Source organism: Lolium rigidum, chromosome 3 (assembly GCF_022539505.1).
Source record: "Lolium rigidum isolate FL_2022 chromosome 3, APGP_CSIRO_Lrig_0.1, whole genome shotgun sequence".
Classification (NCBI taxonomy): Eukaryota; Viridiplantae; Streptophyta; class Magnoliopsida; order Poales; family Poaceae; genus Lolium; species Lolium rigidum.
This window is the reverse complement of record NC_061510.1, coordinates 73,024,472-73,047,850: the sequence shown is the minus strand read 5'-3', so window position 1 is coordinate 73,047,850 and position 23,379 is coordinate 73,024,472.

The window sequence follows — 23,379 nt, the reverse complement described above, 5'->3', positions numbered from 1 at the left end:
CTATGCAATGATGCAAAGCAAGAACACTAGAGGTGTTCAAGTCCTTCACCCTCAAATCCCACCCAAGCAACAAATGCTAAGATGAGATTGGAGAGGAAGAACAATGGGGAAAGTCAACAAAAGACTCCAAGATCTAGATCCAAAGGGTTCCCCTCACTTAGAGGAGAAATGGATTGGTGGAAGTGTAGATCTAGATCTCCTCTCTCAAATCCTCAAATATGAGCAAGAATGGTTGGAGGAATCAAGGGGGAGAGCAAGTTCTTCAAATGCAACAATGGAGGAGAGAGAATAGGAAGAACTACCCAGCCCAAGGTGGAAGAAGGGCTATTTATAGCCCAAGAGCAAATATAACCGTTGGGGAAAAAATTGGGCTGAGTCAACCATCGAGGAGGCCGGTCAACCGGGCCTGGGGCCGGGTCGTCCGGTCCAGGGGCCCGGTCGGACCGGGCCACAGACCGGACCAGCCGGTCCAAACCGGTCGGTAGGCCGGACCCCGAGGACAACCGGTTGGCGCCCGGTTGCCGCCCGGTTGACCGGGCCGAGCGCCGGACACCCCGGTCTGCAGGCCGGCTGACCGGTCGGCAACCGGACCTGCTGGCTCATCGTTTGGATCTCGGTTGCCGCCCGGTTGACCGGTCGGCACGCCGGGCAGGCCGGTTGAGAGGCCGGTCCGACCGGGTCCCTGACCGGGTGAGCAGGAAAACATGTTTATACAAAAACTGTGATAACTAATGCTCCCGAACTCCGATTGACATGAAACCAATTTTGTTGGAAAGATAACGACGAATAGAACCCCAACAAACACTGGAAATATGGAGACTCCTCACAGAACATTTTTAGATGATTTTAGAGAGGGAGTCTCCCACCGTCAAGAAACGGTGAAGACGTCCAAACTCGAAAACGCAATAGAAGATGCATGCGGATTCCGTTTTCGATGAACTTGGGCTTGTTGTAAAGCTAGCAACAAGCTCAAGAACCTCACACAGAGAAACACCAAGAAGCAATAAGAATATGCAAAGTATGCAAGGATTGAGCTCCCTAAGACGATGTGATCAAGTTACCCAACCGAAAGCCCCTCTTACTAGTGCGGCTATCTATCCTATAATCCGGTCTCCCATCAACCACCTCGAGACCGGTAAAAGGAAAACCTATCAAGGTCATACCTTTGCCTTGCGCATCCCATCACTTGATCATTGTCGCTTCGTGTATACTCACAAATGCTCCCCCATACACTATGATGGGAAAGCTTCATTGATGCACATCTTCACATGTCCACTATCACCAAATGGACGGCAAGCTTCAAGCATGTGATCCACTCAAGATGCTCATCTTGAACTTGCCCAACTCAACCTTGTATCTTCTCATACTCACTTAAGATAGAGCATGGCTAATATTGAGTTCCACATAAGAACTCCATCTTCATTTCTTCTTCTTGATCATATCACATATATATATCTTTATCCCAATGATCTTGATGCCAATACACAAGGTATATCTTTATCTTCATGGCATCCATACTTGAATCCAACACATGGAGAGCAAGTAGAACCTATGGAATATTCCTTCATATAAACTCAATGAAAACATTAGTCCATAGGGGTTGTCATTAATTACCAAAACCACACATAGGGGCAATATACCCTTACAGAACTCAATAGTCTGAAGGAGGTGAGAATTGAAGATATTCCTGTAGTGAATGAGTTTCAAGATGTATTTCCTAAGGAACTACCGGGTATGCCACCCGATAGAGAGATAGAGTGCACGATCGATCTGATTCCAGGCACGGCACCAATAGCTCAACCACCATATAAGATGGGACCAAAGGAATTAGTGGAACTAAAAACTCAGATAGATGAGTTGGAACAGAAGGGATTCATTCAAGAAAGTGTGTCAGCATGGGGTACACCAGTCATTTTTGTGGACAAAAGAGATGTGGGAAAGAGAATGTGTGGAGATTATAGAAATTTGAACAATGTAACTATCAAGAACAAGTATCCTTTACCTAGAATACAAGATCTTTTTGATCAAGTTCAAGGAGTTGGAGTCTTCTCGAAGATAGATTTAAGGTCAGGATACCATCAAATCAAGATCAAGAAGGAGGATGTGCCAAAAACAACGTTTGTATCAAGGTATGGACACCATGAATACTTGGTTGTACCAATTGGACTAATAAATGCACCAGCAATTTTCATGAATTTGATGAACAAGATATTCATGAAGTACTTGGACAAGTTTGTGATAGTGTTCATAGATGATATTCTAATCTATTCCAAAGATAAAGAAGAACATGCCAAGCATTTGAAGATAGCTCTGCAAATTTTGAGAGAACATCAGCTATATGCAAAGTTCAGTAAGTGTAAATTTTGGTTAGATAGTGTTGAATTTCTTGGACATGTCATAACCAAAGAAGGCATAGCAGTGAATCCAAGAAAGGTTTAGTCCGTATTGGAATGGAAATCACCTAAAAATGCTAAGGAGATACGAGGATTTCTTGGTATGGCAGGTTATTATCGGAGATTCATAGAGGGATTTTCAAAGATTGCCGGACCAATGATCAAGTTACTCAAGAAAAATACTCCATTTGAGTGGACGGATGAGTGTGAAGCCAGCTTCCAAACACTCAAAGATAAGTTAACCACAGCACCGGTGTTAGCAGTTCCTGAACCAGGAAAGGATTACACGGTGTATTGTGATGCTTCCAAGAATGGACTTGGATGTGTTCTTATGCAAGATCGGAAAGTAATAGCTTATGGCTCAAGACAGTTGAAACCACATGAACACAACTACCTAGTACATGATCTAGAGTTAGCAGCAGTTGTGTATGCTTTGAAGAGTTGGAGACAATTTTTATATGGATCCAAGTGTGAGTTATACACCGATCATAAAAGTTTGAAATATTTCTTCACTCAGAAGGAATTAAACATGAGACACAAGAGATGGTTAGAGTTGATTAAGGATTATGACCTTACAATCAACTATACACCAGGCAAGGCTAATGTAGTAGCAGATGCCTTAAGTAGGAAGAGTACAGAGAATCAACCTACGGAATGGGAGATTCCAAAAGAACTTCGGAAAGAGCTAGAGGATGCTCAGATTTTGTTTATTCAAGGTGATGTTAAGGGAAGTGTAGCAACCATGAGGATTATGGATGAGATGTATTCAGACTTAAAGTATGAGATTATCCAGAAACAAGCGGATGATTTGTTTATCCAAGAAGAAATCAAAAGGATTGGAGAGGGAAGACCGTCAGAATTCAATCTAGGGGATTTTGATTCATTATACTTTCAGAAAAGGATATGTGTACCGGATGATCCAGAAGTGAAGTCAATCATATTAAAAGAAGCACATGAAACCCCTTATTCAATACATCCGGGAAGTACTAAGATGTATATGGATTTGAAAGAGATGTTCTGGTGGAACAACATGAAAAGAGAAATAGCACAATATGTCTCGGAATGTCATACATGTCAACGAGTGAAGGCGGAACATCGAGTCCTGCGGGATTACTCAAACCACTAGAGATACCGGAGTGGAAATGGGATGAAATCGGAATGGATTTTGTTACTTGGTCTACCAATGACTAGTAAGAAGAAGGACATGATATGGGTAATAGTGGACGAGGCTTACCAAGAGTGCTCGGTTCATAGCCGTAAATACAAAGGATAATGCGGAGAAAAGCTTGTGGATATATATGTGAAGGAGATTGTGAGTAAGCATGGAGTACCCAAGAAGATAGTCTCAGATAGAGGTTCAATTTTCACATCAGCGTTTTGGAAACAACTCCAAGAAGCTTTGGGATCCAAGTTGGATTTCAGTACAGCTTATCATCCACAAACTGGAGGTCAAACCGAAAGAACAAATCAGATACTTGAAGACATGCTTAGGGCTTGTGCTCTAAACTTTGGAGGCTCATGGAGGACCATTTACCTTTGGCGGAATTCTCATATAACAATAGTTATCAGAGTAGTGATACGTCTCCGACGTATCGATAATTTCTGATGTTCCATGCCACATTATTGATGATATCTACATGTTTTATGCACACTTTATGTCATATTCGTGCATTTTCTGGAACTAACCTATTGACGAGATGCCGCAGTGCCAGTTCCTGTTTTCTGCTGTTTTTGGTTTCAGAAATCCTAGTAAGGAAATATTCTCGGAATTGGACGAAATCAACGCCCGGAGTCTTATAATTGGACGAAGCTTCCAGAACACCCGAGAGCCGCCAGAGGGAAGCCCTGGGGGCCCCACACGCCACCCTGGCGCGGCCAGAGGGGGGGCCGCGCCGCCCTATGGTGTGGTGGCCCCAGGCCCCCTCCGAGGCTGCCCTTCCGCCTATTTAAAGCCTCCGTCGACGAAAACCCTATCACGATCGACGAAACCCGCAAAAACCTTCCAGAGCCGCCGCCATCGCGAAGCCAAGATCTGGGGGACAGGAGTCTCTGTTCCGGCATGCCGCCGGGACGGGGAAGTGCCCCCGGAAGGCTTCTCCATCATCACCACCGCCATCTTCATCAACGCTGCTGTCTCCCATGAGGAGGGAGTAGTTCTCCATCGAGGCTCGGGGCTGTACCGGTAGCTATGTGGTTAATCTCTCTCCTATGTACTTCAATACAATAATCTCATGAGCTGCCTTACATGATTGAGATTCATATGATGATGCTTGTAATCTAGATGTCATTATGCTAGTCAAGTGGATTTTACTTATGTGATCTCCGGAGACTCCTTGTCCCACGTGTGTAAAGGTGACGAGTGTGTGCACCGTGTGGGTCTCTTAGGCTATATTTCACAGAATACTTATTCACTGTTATGAAGAGCATAGTGAAGTGCTTATTTATATCTCTTTATGATTGCAATGTGTTTTGTATCACAATTTATCTATGTGCTACTCTAGTGATGTTATTAAAGTAGTTTATTCCTCCTGCACGGTGTAATGGTGACGAGTGTGTGCATCGTGTAGTACTTGGCGTAGGCTATGATTGTGATCTCTTGTAGATTATGAAGTTAACTATTGCTATGTTGGTATTGATGTGATCTATGCCTCCTTTCGTAGTGTGAAGGTGACGAGTGTGCATGCTATGTTAGTACTTGGTTTGGTTATGTTGATCTGTTGTGCACTCTAAGGTTATTTAAACATGAACATCGAATATTGTGGAGCTTGTTAACTCCGGCATTGAGGGTTCGTGTAATCCTACACAGTTAGTGGTGTTCATCATCCAACAAGAGGGTGTAGAGTCTAGCATCTATCTATTTAGTCTGTTATGTGATCAATGTGAGAGTGTCCACTAGTGAAAGTATGATCCCTAGGCCTTGTTTCCAATACTGCTATCGCTGCTTGTTTACTGTTTTACTGCATCTCTACTGCCTGCAATATTACCATCATTCATCACACGCCAGTCCTGGACAGCAAAGCACTTTTCTGGTGCCGTTGCTACTGCTCATACTTATTCATACCACCTGTATTTCACTATCTCTTCGCCGAACTAGTGCACCTATTAGGTGTGTTGGGGACACAAGAGACTTCTTGCTTTGTGGTTGCGGGGTTGCTTGAGAGGGATATCTTTGACCTCTTCCTCCCTGAGTTCGATAAACCTTGGGTGATCCACTTAAGGGAAACTTGCTGCTGTTCTACAAACCTCTGCTCTTGGAGGCCCAACACTGTCTACAGGAAAAGGAGGGGGCGTAGACATCAAGCTATTTTCTAGCGCCGTTGCCGGGGAGGAAAGGTAAAAGGTACTCACACGCTGGTCCCAGGTAACCAAACACTTTTCTGGTACCGTTGTGAGTGCTCGAAGCTATTTCCTTTAGATCCTGCAATTGCATCTTTTTGTTTCTTGTTTACACTAGTTAGGCATAATGGAAAACAACATAAATATGAGAGATCTTTATGAACTTTATCTTGAATTAGGACATGATGTGTTTGAAGAGAGAATTAAGAAACCCATGGAACTTTATATGCATGCTAATGGGAATGTTATTAATATGAATGCTTTGAACACTATTGTTGCTAATGCTATGGAAAATTCTAAGCTTGGGGAAGCTGGTTTTGATGAGCATGATCTTTTTAGTCCCCCGGGCATTGAGGAGGAAATTTACTTTGATGATACTTTGCCTCCTATTTATGATGATTATAATGATAGTAGCCTTTTGGTGCCACCTACTATGGAGGATAAACTTGATTATGATTACAATATGCCTCCTATATTTGATAGCTACTTTGTTGAATTTGCTCCCACTATTACTAATAAAATTGATTATGCTTATGTGGAGAGTAATGATACTTTTATGCATGAGACTCATGATAAGAATGCTTTATGTGATAGTTATATTGTTGAGTTTGCTCATGATACTACTGAAAGTTATTATGAGAGAGGAAAATATGGTTGTAGAAATTTTCATGTTACTAAAACACCTCTCTATATGCTGAAATTTTTGAAGTTACACTTGTTTCATCTTTCTACGCTTGTTCCATTATGCCTACATAACTTGTTTATTTACAAGATCCCTTTTCATAGGAAGCATGTTAGGCTTAAATTTGTTTTGAATTTGCCTCTTGATGCTCTCTTTTGCTTCAAATACTATTTCTTATGAGTGCATCATTAAAACTGCTGAGCCCATCTTAATGGCTATAAAGAAAGAACTTCTTGGGAGATAACCCATGTGTTATTTTGCTACAATACTTTGTTTTATATTTGGGTCTTGGAAGTTGTTACTACTGTAGCAACCTCTCCTTATCTTAGTTTTATTGCATTGTTGTGCCAAGTAAAGTCTCTGATAGTAAGGTTCATACTAGATTTGGATTACTGCGCAGAAACAGATTTCTTTGCTGTCACGAATCTGGGCCTAATTCTCTGTAGGTAACTCATAAAATTATGCCAATTTACGTGAGTGATCCTCAGATATGTACGCAACTTTCATTCAATTTGAGCATTTTCATTTGAGCAAGTCTGGTGCCTCAATAAAATTCGTCTTTACGGACTGTTCTGTTTTGATAGATTCTGCCTTTTATTTCACATTGCCTCTTTTGCTGTGTTGGATGGATTTCTTTGTTCCATTACCTTCCAGTAGCTTTGAGCAATGTCCAGAAGTGTTAAGAATGATTGTGTCACCTCTGAACATGTGAGTTTTTGATTATGCACTAACCCTCTAATGAGTTTGTTTCGAGTTTGGTGTGAAGGAAGTTTTCAAGGGTCAAGAGAGGAGGATGATATACTACGATCAAGAAGAGGGAAAGCTCTAAGCTTGGGGATGCCCCGGTGGTTCATACCTGCATATTTTAAGAAGACTCAAGCATCTAAGCTTGGGGATGCCCAAGGCATCCTCTTCTTCATCGACAACATTATCAGGTTCCTCCCCTGAAACTATATTTTTATTCGGTCACATCTTATGTGCTTTACTTGGAGCGTCTGTATGTTTCTTCTTTTTGTTTTTGTTTGAATAAATGCTTGTGTGGGAGAGAGACATGCTCCGCTGGTTCGTATGAACACATGTGTTCTTAGCTTTTAATGTTCATGGCGAAGGTTGAAACTGCTTCGTTAATTTGTTATATGGTTGGAATCGGAAAATGATACATGTAGTAATTGCTAAAATGTCTTGGATAATGTGATACTTGGCAATTGTTGTGCTCATGTTTAAGATCTTGCATCATATACTTTGCACCTATTAATGAAGAAATACATAGAGCTTGCTAAAATTTGGTTTGCATAATTGGTCTCTCTAAGGTCTAGATAATTTCTAGTATTGAGTTTGAACAACAAGGAAGACGGTGTAAAGTCTTATAATGTTTACAATATGTCTTTTATGTGAGTTTTGCTTGTACCGGTTCATCCTTGTGTTTGTTTCAAATAACCTTGCTAGCCTAAACCTTGTATCGAGAAGGAATACTTCTCATGCATCCAAAATCCTTGAGCCAACCACTATGCCATTTGTGTCCACCATACCTACCTACTACATGGTATTTTCTGCCATTCCAATAAATACTTCATGTGCTACCTTTAAAAATTCAAAATGCTTCTCAATTTGTGTTAATGTTTTATAGCTCATGAGGAAGTATGTGGTGTTTTATCTTTCGATCTTGTCATTTACTTTTGACAGACTTTCACAATGGACTAGTGGTTTCATCCGCTTATCCAATAATTTTGCAAAAAGAGCTGGCAAAGGGGTTCCCAGCTCCAATTAATTACAACTTGCATTAATAATTCTCTTCACATGTTTTGCTCGATTCATCAGTAAGCAACTTAATTTTGCAAATAGACACTCCTTCATGGTATGTGAATGTTGGAAGGCACCCGAGGATTCGGTTAGCCATGGCTTGTGTAAGCAAAAGGTTGGGAGGAGTGTCATCAATAATGAAACTAAAATGCATGTGTAAACAAAAGAGAAGAGGGATGATCTACCTTGCTGGTAGAGATAACGTCCTTCATGGGAGCCGCTCTTGAAAGTCTGGTTGGCGAGGTAGTTAGAGTACCCATTACCATTCGTTGACAACAACAAACACCTCTCAAAACTTTACTTTTATGCTCTATATGATTTCAAAACTTAAAAAGCTCTAGCACATGATTTAATCCCTGCTTCCCTCTGCGAAGGGCCTTTCTTTTACTTTTATGTTGAGTCAGTTCACCTATTTCTCTCCACCTCAAGAAGCAAACACTTGTGTGAACTGTGCATTGATTCCTACATACTTGCATATTGCACTTGTTATATTACTTTGCATTGACAACTATCCATGAGATATACATGTTACATGTTGAAAGCAACCGCTGAAACTTCATCTTCCTTTATGTTGCTTCAATACCTTTACTTTGAATTATTGCTTTATGAGTTAACTCTTATGCAAGACTTATTGATGCTTGTCTTGAAAGTACTATTCATGAAAAGTCTTTGCTTTATGATTCATTTGTTTACTCATGTCATTACCATTGTTTTGATCGCTGCATTCATTACATATGCTTACAATAGTACGATCAAGGTTATGATGGCAGGTCACTTCAGAAATTATCTTTGTTATCGTTTACCTGCTCGGGACGAGCAGAACTAAGCTTGGGGATGCTGATACGTCTCCGACGTATCGATAATTTCTTATGTTCCATGCCACATTATTGATGATATCTACATGTTTTATGCACACTTTATGTCATATTCGTGAATTTTCTGGAACTAACCTATTGACGAGATGCCGCAGTGCCAGTTCCTGTTTTCTGCTGTTTTTGGTTTCAGAAATCCTAGTAAGGAAATATTCTCGGAATCGGACGAAATCAACGCCCAGAGTCTTATAATTGGACGAAGCTTCCAGAACACCCGAGAGCCGCCAGAGGGAGCCCCGGGGGCCCCACACGCCACCCTGGCGCGGCCAGAGGGGGGGCCGCGCCGCCCTATGGTGTGGTGGCCCCAGGCCCCCTCCGAGGCTGCCCTTCCGCCTATTTAAAGCCTCCGTCGCGAAAACCCTATCACGATCGACGAAACCCGCAAAAACCTTCCAGAGCCGCCGCCATCGCGAAGCCAAGATCTAGGGGACAGGAGTCTCTGTTCCGGCACGCCGCCGGGACGGGGAAGTGCCCCTGGAAGGCTTCTCCATCATCACCACCGCCATCTTCATCAACGTTGCTGTCTCCCATGAGGAGGGAGTAGTTCTCCATCGAGGCTCGGGGCTGTACCGGTAGCTATGTGGTTAATCTCTCTCCTATGTACTTCAATACAATAATCTCATGAGCTGCCTTACATGATTGAGATTCATATGATGATGCTTGTAATCTAGATGTCATTATGCTAGTCAAGTGGATTTTACTTATGTGATCTCCGGAGACTCCTTGTCCCACGTGTGTAAAGGTGACGAGTGTGTGCACCGTGTGGGTCTCTTAGGCTATATTTCACAGAATACTTATTCATCTGTTATGAAGAGCATAGTGAAGTGCTTATTTATATCTCTTTATGATTGCAATGTGTTTTGTATCACAATTTTTCTATGTGCTACTCTAGTGATGTTATTAAAGTAGTTTATTCCTCCTGCACGGTGTAATGGTGACAGTGTGTGCATCGTGTAGTACTTGGCGTAGGCTATGATTGTGATCTCTTGTAGATTATGAAGTTAACTATTGCTATGATGGTATTGATGTGATCTATGCCTCCTTTCGTAGTGTGAAGGTGACAGTGTGCATGCTATGTTAGTACTTGGTTTGGTTATGTTGATCTGTTGTGCACTCTAAGGTTATTTAAACATGAACATCGAATATTGTGGAGCTTGTTAACTCCGGCATTGAGGGTTCGTGTAATCCTACACAGCTAGTGGTGTTCATCATCCAACAAGAGGGTGTAGAGTCTAGCATCTATCTATTTAGTCTGTTATGTGATCAATGTTGAGAGTGTCCACTAGTGAAAGTATGATCCCTAGGCCTTGTTTCCAATACTGCTATCGCTGCTTGCTTACTGTTTTACTGCATCTCTACTGCCTGCAATATTACCATCATTCATCACACGCCGATCCTGGACAGCAAAGCACTTTTCTGGTGCCGTTGCTACTTGCTCATACTTATTCATACCACCTGTATTTCACTATCTCTTCGCCGAACTAGTGCACCTATTAGGTGTGTTGGGGACACAAGAGACTTCTTGCTTTGTGGTTGCAGGGTTGCTTGAGAGGGATATCTTTGACCTCTTCCTCCCTGAGTTCGATAAACCTTGGGTGATCCACTTAAGGGAAACTTGCTGCTGTTCTACAAACCTCTGCTCTTGGAGACCCAACACTGTCTACAGGAAAAGGAGGGGGCGTAGACATAAAGTAGCATCCAGATGGCACCGTACGAAGCATTGTACGGAAGGAAGTGTCGATCACCAATTTGTTGGTTTGAAACCGGAGAAAACAAGGAGTTTACACCGGACTACATCAAGGAGAGACAAGAAGTCATCGAGGTGATCCGGGATAGACTCAAAATAGCTCAAAGTCGTCAAAAGAGTTATGCCGACCAAAGAAGAAGAGCTTGGGAACCGAAAGTGGGAGACATGGTTTATTTAAAGGTTAGCCCAATGAAGGGACTCAAGAGGTTCGGAGTGAAAGGAAAGTTAAGTCCTCGATATATAGGACCATTTAAGATAATTAGTCAGAATCGAGGAACAGCTTTTAAGTTGGAATTACCGGCGCAACTAAGTCAAGTTCACAATGTGTTTCATGTATCACAACTCAGAAAGTGTTTGAAGGCACCGGATGATCCCATTACATATGAAGAGATAGAATTGCAATCTGATTTAACTTATGTGGAAAGACCTGAAAAGATTCTAGAAGTACAATGGAAGAAGTTAAGAAACAGAGCAATCAAATATTGCAAAGTTCAATGGCAACATCATCCTGAGCGAGAAGCAACTTGGGAGACGGAAGAAGAACTCAGGAAGTCCTACCCCGAGATGTTCAGGTACCAATCTTAACTTCGGGACGAAGTTTCTATTAAGGGAGAGAGGCTGTAATAACCCAGAACATAGGAATAATGAAGGGTAGATTTAGAAATGGGTTGTGCATTTCATCGCAAAACAGGGGAAATTTTCGCGCCTTATTGCAACTAAACCTAAGAGGGATCAAGGTTCTCTCTCATTTTGCACTTAGGATTAGGCAATGTGAGTAAGGGAAATTTCGACATGATCTCTTTTGTATCTTATTAATTTGGGGAATGATTGCATTTGACAAGAGTTAACATATTTAACACTAAGCATAACACAACATAAATAATGATTTCATAATTCAAACACAACTAATAAATTCAAATAACTTTGAATTTCAAATTGAATATCAAATACAATATTTAATTAAGAATATAAACATTACATAAGACAAAAGCTCATAAACAAAACTTGAGCTTTATTGATATACAACACAAATTACAAAGTCTTTACAATATTCTTGATACAAGAATTGAGAAATAATTAACAGAAATAAAAAAAAAGAAAATTACAAGTTTGTTCTAAACTAAAACCTAGACTAAGTGACTTGAGGATGATCTTCTGGCCATAATTCATTTCAAACCTGCAAGACAAATGACAAGTGCTAGACCAGAATGTAAGTGTTAGCAAATTTCAGTTTGGACAGTTAGCAAAACACAGATATTCAGTTTGGACAGTGAAACTGTCACTGCACACTTGTGCTTGTCCAAATTCCTGGACAGCACAAGATAGGCATAGGCAGACCAGAACTGAGCAGCCACAGGGGCTCAAGTTTCAGCATATGAGGGCTGTTGCTAACCAAGCAACAGCAAGGCAATGCAAGGGATGAGTCACAAAGTAACCAGGCCTTGTGTGTCATGGCCAGGGTAGAAGTAGGGACCATATAAATAGCACAGAAACCCTAGAACCATGACAGTCGACCAGATAGATAATTCACCAGGTAAGGGTGAAGCTAGAGCCAACACAAGTTCATCCAGTTCTTGCCAAGAACAAAACCAACACACAACCACTTAGCCACCAGGAATTATGGTGACCTGAGAAGATTAACTAGAATCTGGAGGTGAAGGGCTGTGCACAAAACCACAAGTCTGCAACAACAAAATATTTCATTCTAGGAGCTAGAACAAGGTATACCAAGTTCCTGGACAGATCCAATGGATCTGATCCATAAAATATGCATGACATAGTCATGGGATTGAGCAGATGCTCAAATGGGTAGATCATCACTTGGTTTTCACCAAGGATTACTGCTAGTCTAAAAGCCACTAAAATAGAAATCATCTAGATACAGATCATGTGCACAGAAGCTAGCAATCATGCACAGATGCACACACTAGCAAGATCATATGCACAGATAGCACCAGTAGATGTATTGCAATGATTAGCAGCTAATAAAGACTACACAGAGAATCCTAAGCTTGTAACCATCAGTTAAACCCTAAATTTCATCACAGGCAAGCATATTGGCATTCATATCTAGTATGATTCCCAAATATACAAGCAAGGTTGAGTGGCCCACAAGATCCAAGCAAATAGGTGAGCAACCAATCAGTAGCAAAGCTACTGAGGTCACATCATACTTAGCACCATTTAAAATAAAGCCAACTATAGCACATCATCATCCAGAAAGGGAATCAGATTCATTTGCTTGCTAAATAATCATGAATAGCAAAGTCAAATACAAGCAAATCATTTAAATCATCACTGCATAAGCAGTTCATCATAAATCAATTTATTCAAGCATGAATATATCACAGATCCATGCTTAGTACTGACAGTAGCATACTGTTAAGCAACACAGCACCAATCACTACATCACAGCCACTAGATCTAGTCCAGTAAGCTAGAGCAAGCAATAGCACAAGTAAGCAGTAGCATAGTGATGCTTGAGCATCAGCATCAACAAGGAAAATGAATCACTTAGCCACAGAATTAATCAGTAAGCCATCATCGACATTTAATTGATCAAATGGATCAATTGAATCAAGTCAAGCCACACGGATAAGCTAGCCAACAAGCAAAGGATGATCCAATGGATCATTAGCTTGCACTGAGGAAGCACAGAAGCATTTCACAAACACCACTGGCACTCACAAGTGTCACTGATGCACCACAGTACACCTAGACAAGCAAGTATGACATGCCAGTAAGCATAGCAAGCCTATAATCAAGTACAGCATGGCATAGCAAGCTCATTAGCAAGAACAAAGCATGCTAGGAGCAACAGATAAGCAAACAGAGCATGTACAGCAAGCAAGGCAACACTGGCCAGTACCAGAAACTGGTGATTTGGCCATAAGCTTGCAGCAAATGGAAGCATAGGCAGATTAAGCAGCCATGGTAGAGCTCTGGGTGATCACAGGATCACCAGAGAGCCACAGAACATGAGGAGGAAGAAGTACAGTAGCAAGGGAGGCGCACAGGCATGGAGAAGAGTAGGAGGAGGTGAAGATTACTTACACGCGCCTGGTGGCAGAGGCTATGGCATGGCGAGGCAGTGCTCGCGCGGCCATAGCAGCTGCAAAGCTAGGGTAGGCGCCGGCGTTACGCCGACGAGCACGAACACCACCGTAGCGCAACACCAGAGACGACGGCACAGGTACTGCGAGCAGCACCCGCGCCAGGTCGGTCTCGGAGGCGCACACGTCGACGGCGAGGGCGAGGACTCGCCGGAGATCGCCAATCGCCAGGGGCGATTCTCCACGAGATCTAGATTGGAGGCGATTCGCCAGGAGAGGAAGAGAGGGGAGAAACCGCACAGACAGATCGGTAGATCGTCTCGCGGCGGTCCCGATTTGGTAAGTAGCTAGGGCAGGGGAGCACAGAGATGGCCGGAGCGTGGCGGCGGCCATGGCGGCGACGCCATCGCCACAGGTGTCGCGAGAGAGTTAGGGTTAGAGACGAGCAAGAGAGAGTGACGAGTGAGGGAGCGAGGTGGGCCGCTTCGGCGCCACCGACCCATTAGGGGACATGCCTTAGTGGGCTGTCCCTGGGCCTTAGTTAAGTGGGCTGGCCCAATAGGGGCCAGGGGTATTTCTGTCTTTTTATTTTTAGGAAAAGACCAGAATTTCACCAATTTTTAGTAAATAAATTACAACTCTAAAAATCCATTAAAAATTGGATTAGTGAATGAAAAATAAATCTTAATTAGAATAAAATATGAAATGGAATTTAAGAAACAAATTCAAAATTATGAATTTGCAGAATTTAAATAATAACTTGGAATTTTAAACTATTATTTCCTTGTATTTAAAATTCAAGGAAAAATCTCAAATAAGTTCAAATACTTATTTTCAAACATTTCAAAATGAAATTCTACTATTCCAAGTCATTTCTATTGAGAAAGGTATTTTTCAAATAAAAATACTCTATTCCCTATTTATTCCAAAAAAAAAATATAGAGACAACTCTATTATTTTAATTCAGTTTTGGAGTGAATGATAAACCACCAAGTCATATAGTTTTAATTTGAATTATTGTACTTTATGTGAATTAAAATGGTTTCACCTTTTAAATCAATTGCAAGTTACTGCCAAAGGCATAAATCTTAACTCAACCCTAAATTGCTATAACTCAGCGAGGTAAAGGGATTCAACATAAAATAATAATCCATGATTGCATTATTTGGATTTTATAACATTGTCCTTACCGGACGATGATGCTTCTTACAGAACCCGAGGTCCAAGTTCCATCAACTGCATTGAACTGCACTATCTCGCAGTCCACATGCAAGTTCACCCTTGCTCATATCAACTTGAGTATTTTCTATCATTTTACTGCAAAGCTATATACTTACCATTCCTGCATTGCAAATGAAATGTTACTTTCCAATTATGAATATGACTATGTGGCTGGCGATGGAACCATGGTATGTGTTGATATGGTGGAGGTTCCATTGCATGGGTTATATCACACTAGGATTAAATTACCAATGCCGTCCAGTGATTCTAGCGCCGTACAAACCGCGTTGACCATGAGATCTATAATGGCTGCGGGAGGCCAGCCGTATCTTTTCCCTTCTGCACGCCAACGGATTGGCAGAGCTGGCGGGGTGTTGGAGGCACTGCCGTAGGTTGGGATATGCTTTTAAATCCCCATCCATTAGTGATGATAAGCTCTACGATCTATGATGGATTGTCCGGAGTACACCGTGAGTAAAGCCGTATTATCGGAAGAAGTCTACTGGGGGTGTAGGGTCGGACAAAAGGGTGGGTTTGCAGTCGCGGAGAAGGCGGTGTGGGCTTGGATTTTCATACCTAGCCTCACACCAAAGGAAGTGTGAACGGGGGCAAGTCCCTGCGGATGGCAAAAGGGGTGGAATCTCTTGTGGGAAAAGTAACGCACCTCTGCAGAGTGTATTAAATTGTGACTGTCACTCCTTGTTCCGGGAAGGGAACTGCGAACGCGGCAGGAAAGGAACTCCACGAAGTTCTGGTCAACCTGTGAAGACTGACGGGCATAGTTTACATAATAAAAGCAACCTTTTGAAGAAATGATTTCAAAACATGCATTGACCTGCGATTTCTCGATCAATGGTCGTAGCTAGTGCATCAAACACCTTTTTACTCTTTTAGAACTTGTCGAGTACCTCCGTACTCACTTTCTTTCGATACCCTTGCTAGACTGTGATCCGGAAGTGGAGGCCATCAACGATGGAGCACTGGAAGGAAGTTACGAGCTGGTCTACGAGGAACCTGATCTTACCGGCGGAGTGGAAGGAGTAGACTATGGGATAGTCTACGGACCAGATGACACGGAGGTGGAGGAGTAGTGACATACCTTAGCATCATAGAGCCGAGCAACGTAGAACTTACCTAAATAAGTTGAGCAGCTCTCTTTATATTTGTTATGAGTTGTAATCATACTTAAGTAGTATCTTAGGGTGTTCTCATAGGACCTGTGAGAATACCAACTTGTTAAGACAATGTTTGTAATAAAGTATGGAGTGTTATGACCTGCAATGTTTCTGTTGTACCACTCTGAGGGATATGGCAATTTGTGAAGAAGTCCCTTCACAAAGATCATATCAACGACTTGTATACTACAACATGCAGTGGTATGCTGGGTCACCGCAAGTAGCACAAGCATCATCACAAGACATATTAATAAGAGATGGTAACATAGCATGCTCTTTTAAATAGGAAGCTTGAAGTTGCTCATGGGACTTGGTGAGGATAGAGTGTTCGCTCTCCAAGACCTTGTGGGCCTTGTCTAGATCATCTAGATCCTTAACAAGTTTATCATGACCAACACCAACTTTGGAATTTTCCTTTTTAAGCATTTTTTACTTCAGCTTTAGCATGGTCTCTTTCCTTAGTGAGTTTAGAAACTATTTCATTTTGAGACACTTCAAGGGTTTCAAGTTGCTCTTCAAGAGAGGCTACGGTCTCTTGTTCTTCTTCAAGATCATTCTTTAGGGATGCTACATCATTGGCATACTCTCGTTCAAGAGCACCCTTTTTATCAATGGTGTTCTCATGCATCCAAATAAGTTTTTGGCTCTAAATAGCGGTAGTCAAGATTTCAAAGAAGTGAGAGCTAGCAATTTTATCTTTGCAAAGAACCTTGAATACACTCTTACCCTTATCGCGTAGAGAGACAACCCAATCCTCTTCTTCATATTCATCCTCATTGTTATCATCACGAGAAGTATGAGGTTCCATGGTAGGAGATACCATGGAACCCTTGGCCATAAGGCACATATGAGAACCGTGAGATAAATATGAGGAGTTACTTGAGGCTTCTTTCAAGATCTTGTCTTGACCAATAGAATCTTTGGTTTCCTCTACATTGTTAGACACACAACAACTAGAGGAAATAGAAGCATTTTTATCATGGCCACAAGACAATGCAAGCATATCATCATTAGATTTATTCAAGCAACTTACACATGATATGCAAGGACTATCAACACAAGCATGTAAATCATTTCTAGTGCTAGATGTGTTTGAGTCCGTAGATGAAGCATTGCAATGAGATAGAGATGAAGAATCATCAATAGTAAGCTCAATATCAACATTGCAATTTTCATCACCACTCACCATATCATTACCTTGTGTCTTGACACACTTTGGTGAAGTGGATGAAGATGAGAACTCATCACGGCCGGAAGTGGAAGCAATACAATCATCCTCAATAATATTGGACACATCATATTTATCTTGAAGCTTTGTCCATAATTCATGAGAGCTCCCAAAAGGCATGATTGATGAAGTAACTACATTGCTCACAACAATGGAAAACACATGAGAAGCAAGAGCATCGAGGCAAGATTTTTTCTCCTCCTCAAGAGATAAATTTTGAGGATCCTTAGGAGAAGAAAAACCCATGCCAAGATATCTCTCCATGTCCGGGGACATTCCCCGTAAGATTTAAGCACATAAATTTTCCATAAATCATAATTTGTGCCATCAAATATAAACAAGTTATTGTGCACTAATCCCCTAACCGACATCTTTACTCTCAAGGCGGTGAAGCCTAAGAATGAGAGACCTTGCTCTTGTACCAATTGAAAGGACACGGATGTCGCCTAGAGGGGGGTGAATAGGCGATTTAAACTTTTACTAGATGGGCTTAACAAATGCGGAATAAAACTAGCATTTACTTTGTCAAGCCCAAAGCCTATATACTATGGTTCACCTATGTGCACCAACAACCTAATCTAAGCAATGGTTAATCTATGTGCACCAACAAGTTATGCCAAGCAATACAAGTAAGTATGTGATAGCAAGATATATATAACTTCAAGCACGATGGCTATCACAAGGTAAAGTGCATAAGTAAAGAGCTCGGGTATAGAGATAACCGAGGCACGCGGGAGACGATGATTTATCCCGGAGTTCACACTCTTGCGAGTGCTAATCTCCGGTGGAGAGGTGCGGTTGCTTAGTGCTCCCGAACGCCACAAGAGGCTCACCTTGAGGTGTGGTTGCTCGATGCACACCAACGCCGCAAAGGCCTCACCCCAAGATGCGGTACTCACACCACACACCGAACGCCAAGAAGGCGCCTCACCTAAATCTCCGGTGACCCTCGCCGGAAAGGCCTAGGTCACGGTTCCACTAAGGGATTTCCTTCGAGGCGGAAACCGGGCCTTACAAAAAGATTGGGGCACACATCCACAACTTAATTGGAGGCTCCCAACAAACCGCCACAAAGGCCTTGAATCCGTCTAGGGTTCCAAGAACCCAAGAGTAACAACCTTCTTGTTTTCACCACCACGAATCACCGTGGAGAACTCAAACCGATGCACCAAATGCAATGGCAAGAACACCACAAAGATGCTCAAGTCCTTCTCTCTCAAATTCCAACAAAGCTACAAAAGCTATTGGGGGAATAAGAGAGGAAGAACAAAGGAATTCACAAAGAACACCAAGATCGAGATCTAGAGAGTTCCACTCACAAAGAGATGGATTTGATTGGTAGAAATGTAGATCTAGATCTCCTCTCTCTTTTCCCTAAAATGGGGGCAAGAATCATGGAGGGATTGAGAGAAGGAGCAAGCTTCTCTAGTTCAAAAATGGAGGAGAGAGAGAGTGAGAGAAGCACCAGCCCAAGGAGGAAGAAGGGGGTATTTATACCCCCCAAGAAAATCGAGCCATTGGGCAAAACCAGGGCCGGATAATCCGGTCTAAGTAAGGGCCGGATAATCCGCCCCCCCCCCCCCGGATAATCCGGCCTCAGGGACAAAACCTAGTAAAAATCCGGCCAAAAGTCCGACTCCTGTCCAGAGCTGCTTTTGATTTCGAGGGGGCCGGATATTTCCGAAATATCCGGCCTGGCAAACTGCAGAAACACCAAAACTAAAACGGGCATAACTTTAGCATCCGGACTCCGATTTTGATGATCTTGGGCTTGTTTTGAAGCTAGGAACAAGCTCTACAAGATCATGCAGGAAACCATCATAGTCCAATAAGGGAGGATAGAAACAAATGATGAAAGTTTTGACCTATCTAAAAAAGACATACCGGTAAAACCTCCAATCTCGAAAATGCAACAAGTTGCCCGTGCAAAAACCATTCTTGATGAACTAGAGCTTGTCATGAGAATAAGCACAAGCTCTAAATCATCACATGGATAAGATCCAAATAACAACCAAGAAAGATGATGAATCAAACTCGAAAACGCAACAAGTGATCTATGCGAAATCTGTTTTCGATGAACTAGAACTTGTCATGAGAATAAGCACAAGCTCTAAAACATCACATGGATAAGGTCCAAATAACAACCAAGAAAGATGATGCAAGGATGCAAAGGTTTGAGCTCTCTCCGAACGATACGATCGAGTTACTCACTCGAGAGCCCTGTTGATAGTACGGCAACTAAACTATAAACCGGTCTCCAACTACACTATGAGACCGGTGAGAAAGAAACCCTATCAAGAGCAAACCTTATACTTGCGCATTCCACTTGAGCTCGATGACAACGATCTTGACCACAACAAGATGGAACGCCTTTGTTGCTTGTGCTTGCTTGACGAAGTCTTGTGGATTGCTCCCCCATAATCCACCATGGGAGAGCTTCTTCTTCGGCGCATCTTCACATAACCATGACCACCATGTGGATTGCTCCCCCATAATCCACCATGGGAGAGCTTCTTCTTCGGCACATCTTCACATATCCATGATCACCATATGGATGGCAAGACTCAAGCAAAGGATCTCTTCGAGATGGCTCATCTTGAACTTGCACTTCATTTTCTCCATGGCAAGCTTCAAGCTTATGAACTCTTCGAGTTGGCTCATCTTGAACTTGCACTTCATTCTTCATTCTTCATCATGTTGATGTCTTGAAGTAACTTGAGGGCTCACTTCATCTTCATCTTCAAGACATACTTGACACTTGATATCCTTCATCAAATTCTTCCTATTGCAACCTTGAAGCCAACATATGGTTCAAGAATTGCCTATGGACAACTCCTACAAATATAACTCAATGCAAACATTAGTCCATAGGGATTGTCATTAATTACCAAAACCACACATGGGGGCTCCATGCACTTTCAGTTGCGAGCCCCTCTGTGACTACTGCCCGAAGTACCTGATTGTCGACTCAATTCTGCTCTTCGCCTGCTCGACGCCGATGCTGCTTCCTGCCTTCTATCTAGCTCGATCTTCTGTTTCTCGAGTTCTCGCCTGGTGCACGCGAGCTTATATTGGTATGCCTGTAACTCCTCTGGTGTTGTCGTTACGGTCATTGGCTCTGTCCCATTGATAGCTCTTTCCACTCGATCCCATACTGCCTGCAGAAATCGCACCATCTCTCGCGTTGTCATGCCGATATATTTTGTCCCTAGTCCTCGCGTGAGATCTGTAGGATCAACGAACGGATTTCCCGCCTCATCGAAGTTTTCTGATGTCTGTTCTTGAGGTCGGCTTGAATCTCCGATCGCGTAGATCTGATGATACTTTATTTTTTCTATTTTTTCAAGATCGGTGACACCATCATGTAGACTGGCGAAGACCTTTCTCACAGTAGTAGATTTGTCGATGAAGTCGAAACTGTCGACACTGTTAGAATTGCTGCTTATATTGGAGTCCGCAGATGACTCGAAGAACATGTCACTGAAGATCTTGGCGAGTTTTTCGCTTGCCCTGGTGCTGATGAAGCGTGGCGAGGAGATTTCTTCGTTGCCTGACTCGACCGATGATGCCGAGCTTGAGGATTCAGGATCGACCGCTGAGAATCCCGAGAAGATCGGAATTTCGAGACGATACGTTCCTTCCTTTCCGACGCGAAAGTGGAACCTTCCGAACGTCATCTCCATGGGCTCCTCCAGATACGCATATGCATCCAAACGGGAGGGCGGGTGAGGCACAAAATCGACAAGACCAGTTTCGATCTATTTACCTCTGTCCATCGCTTCGCTTGCAGTTGATGAAGTCGACGATCTGGAACGTGCCATCGAGATCAGCACCTCTAGTTCCCACAGACGGTGCCAATTGACAAGGGATTAACTTATCAATGCCTACGAGTTGTAGACTAGGGTTTTGCTGGAAGTAGAGGGCAAGTAGATCTCGAAGGTTTCAGCCGAAAAGTACTCGACGAATATGAAAACTAGGGCTACGTGAGACAATGATTCGATGCTTTCTTTGTCCCTCGACTCCCCCTTATATAGGAGGCGGAGCCGAGGGATTCGTAGTACACAAGTTACAGAGTCCGGGAGGGTTTCTGACCCGTCCCGCAAGTTTACAAGTCTATGTTTCCTAATACAACTCTATCTTTCCTTAACATTATCTTGGGCTTCCCAACTTCATACTCTTCGACATATGGGCCTTCAATAAACCTCGGGTACTATCTTCGGCAGGCCCATTGGGGATGCCTATGTCATCGACACCGGCGGCTACTGTGAGCTTGTGGCGAGAATAGAGAGGGTTGGAGGGCAATTGAGTGAGCGGAGAGGCATTAGGTTTCTCTGGTGATGCTTGGGGAGGCCTTATAGATTACGGGGAGGTCTCTGTTGGAGATATGCCCAAGAGGCAATAATAAAAGTGGTTATTATATATCTTTATGTTTATGATAAATGTTTATATACCATGCTATAATTGTATTAACCAAAACATTGATACATGTGTGATATGTAAACAACAAAGAGTCCCTAGTATGCCTCTTAACTAGCTTGTTGATTAATGGATGATTAGTTTCATAATCATGAACATTGGATGTTATTAATAACAAGGTTATATCATTATATGAATGATGTAATGGACACACCCAATTAAGCGTAGCATAAGATCACGTCATTAAGTTATTTGCTATAAGCTTTCGATACATAGTTACCTAGTCCTTTCGACCATGAGATCATGTAAATCACTTATACCGGAAAGGTACTTTGATTACATCAAACGCCACCGCGTAAATGGGTGGTTATAAAGGTGGGATTAAGTATCCGGAAAGTATGAGTTGAGGCATATGGATCAACAGTGGGATTTGTCCATCCCGATGACGGATAGATATACTCTGGGCCCTCTCGGTGGAATGTCGTCTAATGTCTTGCAAGCATATGAATAAGTTCATAAGAGACCACATACCACGGTACGAGTAAAGAGTACTTGTCAGAGACGAGGTTGAACAAGGTATAGAGTGATACCGATGATCAAACCTCGGACAAGTAAAATATCGCGTGACAAAGGGAATTGGTATTGTATGTGAATGGTTCATTCGATCACTAAAGTCATCGTTGAATATGTGGGAGCCATTATGGATCTCCAGATCCCACTATTGGTTATTGGTTGAAGAGAGTACTCAACCATGTCTACATAGTTCGCGAACCGTAGGGTGACACACTTAAGGTTTGATGTTGAAATGGTAGAACTTGAATATGGAATGGAGTTCGAAGTATTGTTCGAAGTCTCGGATGGGATCCCGGACATCACGAGGAGTTCCGGAATGGTCCGGAGAATAAGATTCATATATAGGAAGTCATATTCCAAGTTTGGAAATGATCCGGTGCATTTATGGAAGGTTCTAGAAGGTTCTAGAAAAGTCCGGAAGAAATCACTTTGGAAGGCGGAGTCCCGAAGGGACTCCACCACCCATGGCCGGCCAACCCTAGGGGTGGAGTCCCAGGTGGACTCCACCTAAGGTGGCCGGTCACCCCCTCCCAAGGGAAAGTGGGAATCCCACCTCAAGTGGGAGTCCTAGCTTGGGTAGGTTTCATGCCATATGGAAGGTTTTGGTTTGGGGTCTTATTCGAAGACTTGTAGACCAACTCTTGGGTGTTCCACCTATATAATGAGGGCCAAGGGGAGGGGGCCGGCCACACAAAAGCCATTGTGGCCGCACCCCCTATAGTGGCCGGCCACCACCCCCTCTCCCAAACCCTAGCCGCCCCCTCTCCTCCACTTCTCCCGCATACACTTAGCGAAGCTCTACCCGAGATCTCCATCGCCACCGCCACCACGCTGTCGTGCTGCCGGATTCAAGGAGGAGCTACTACTTCCGCTTCCCGCTGGA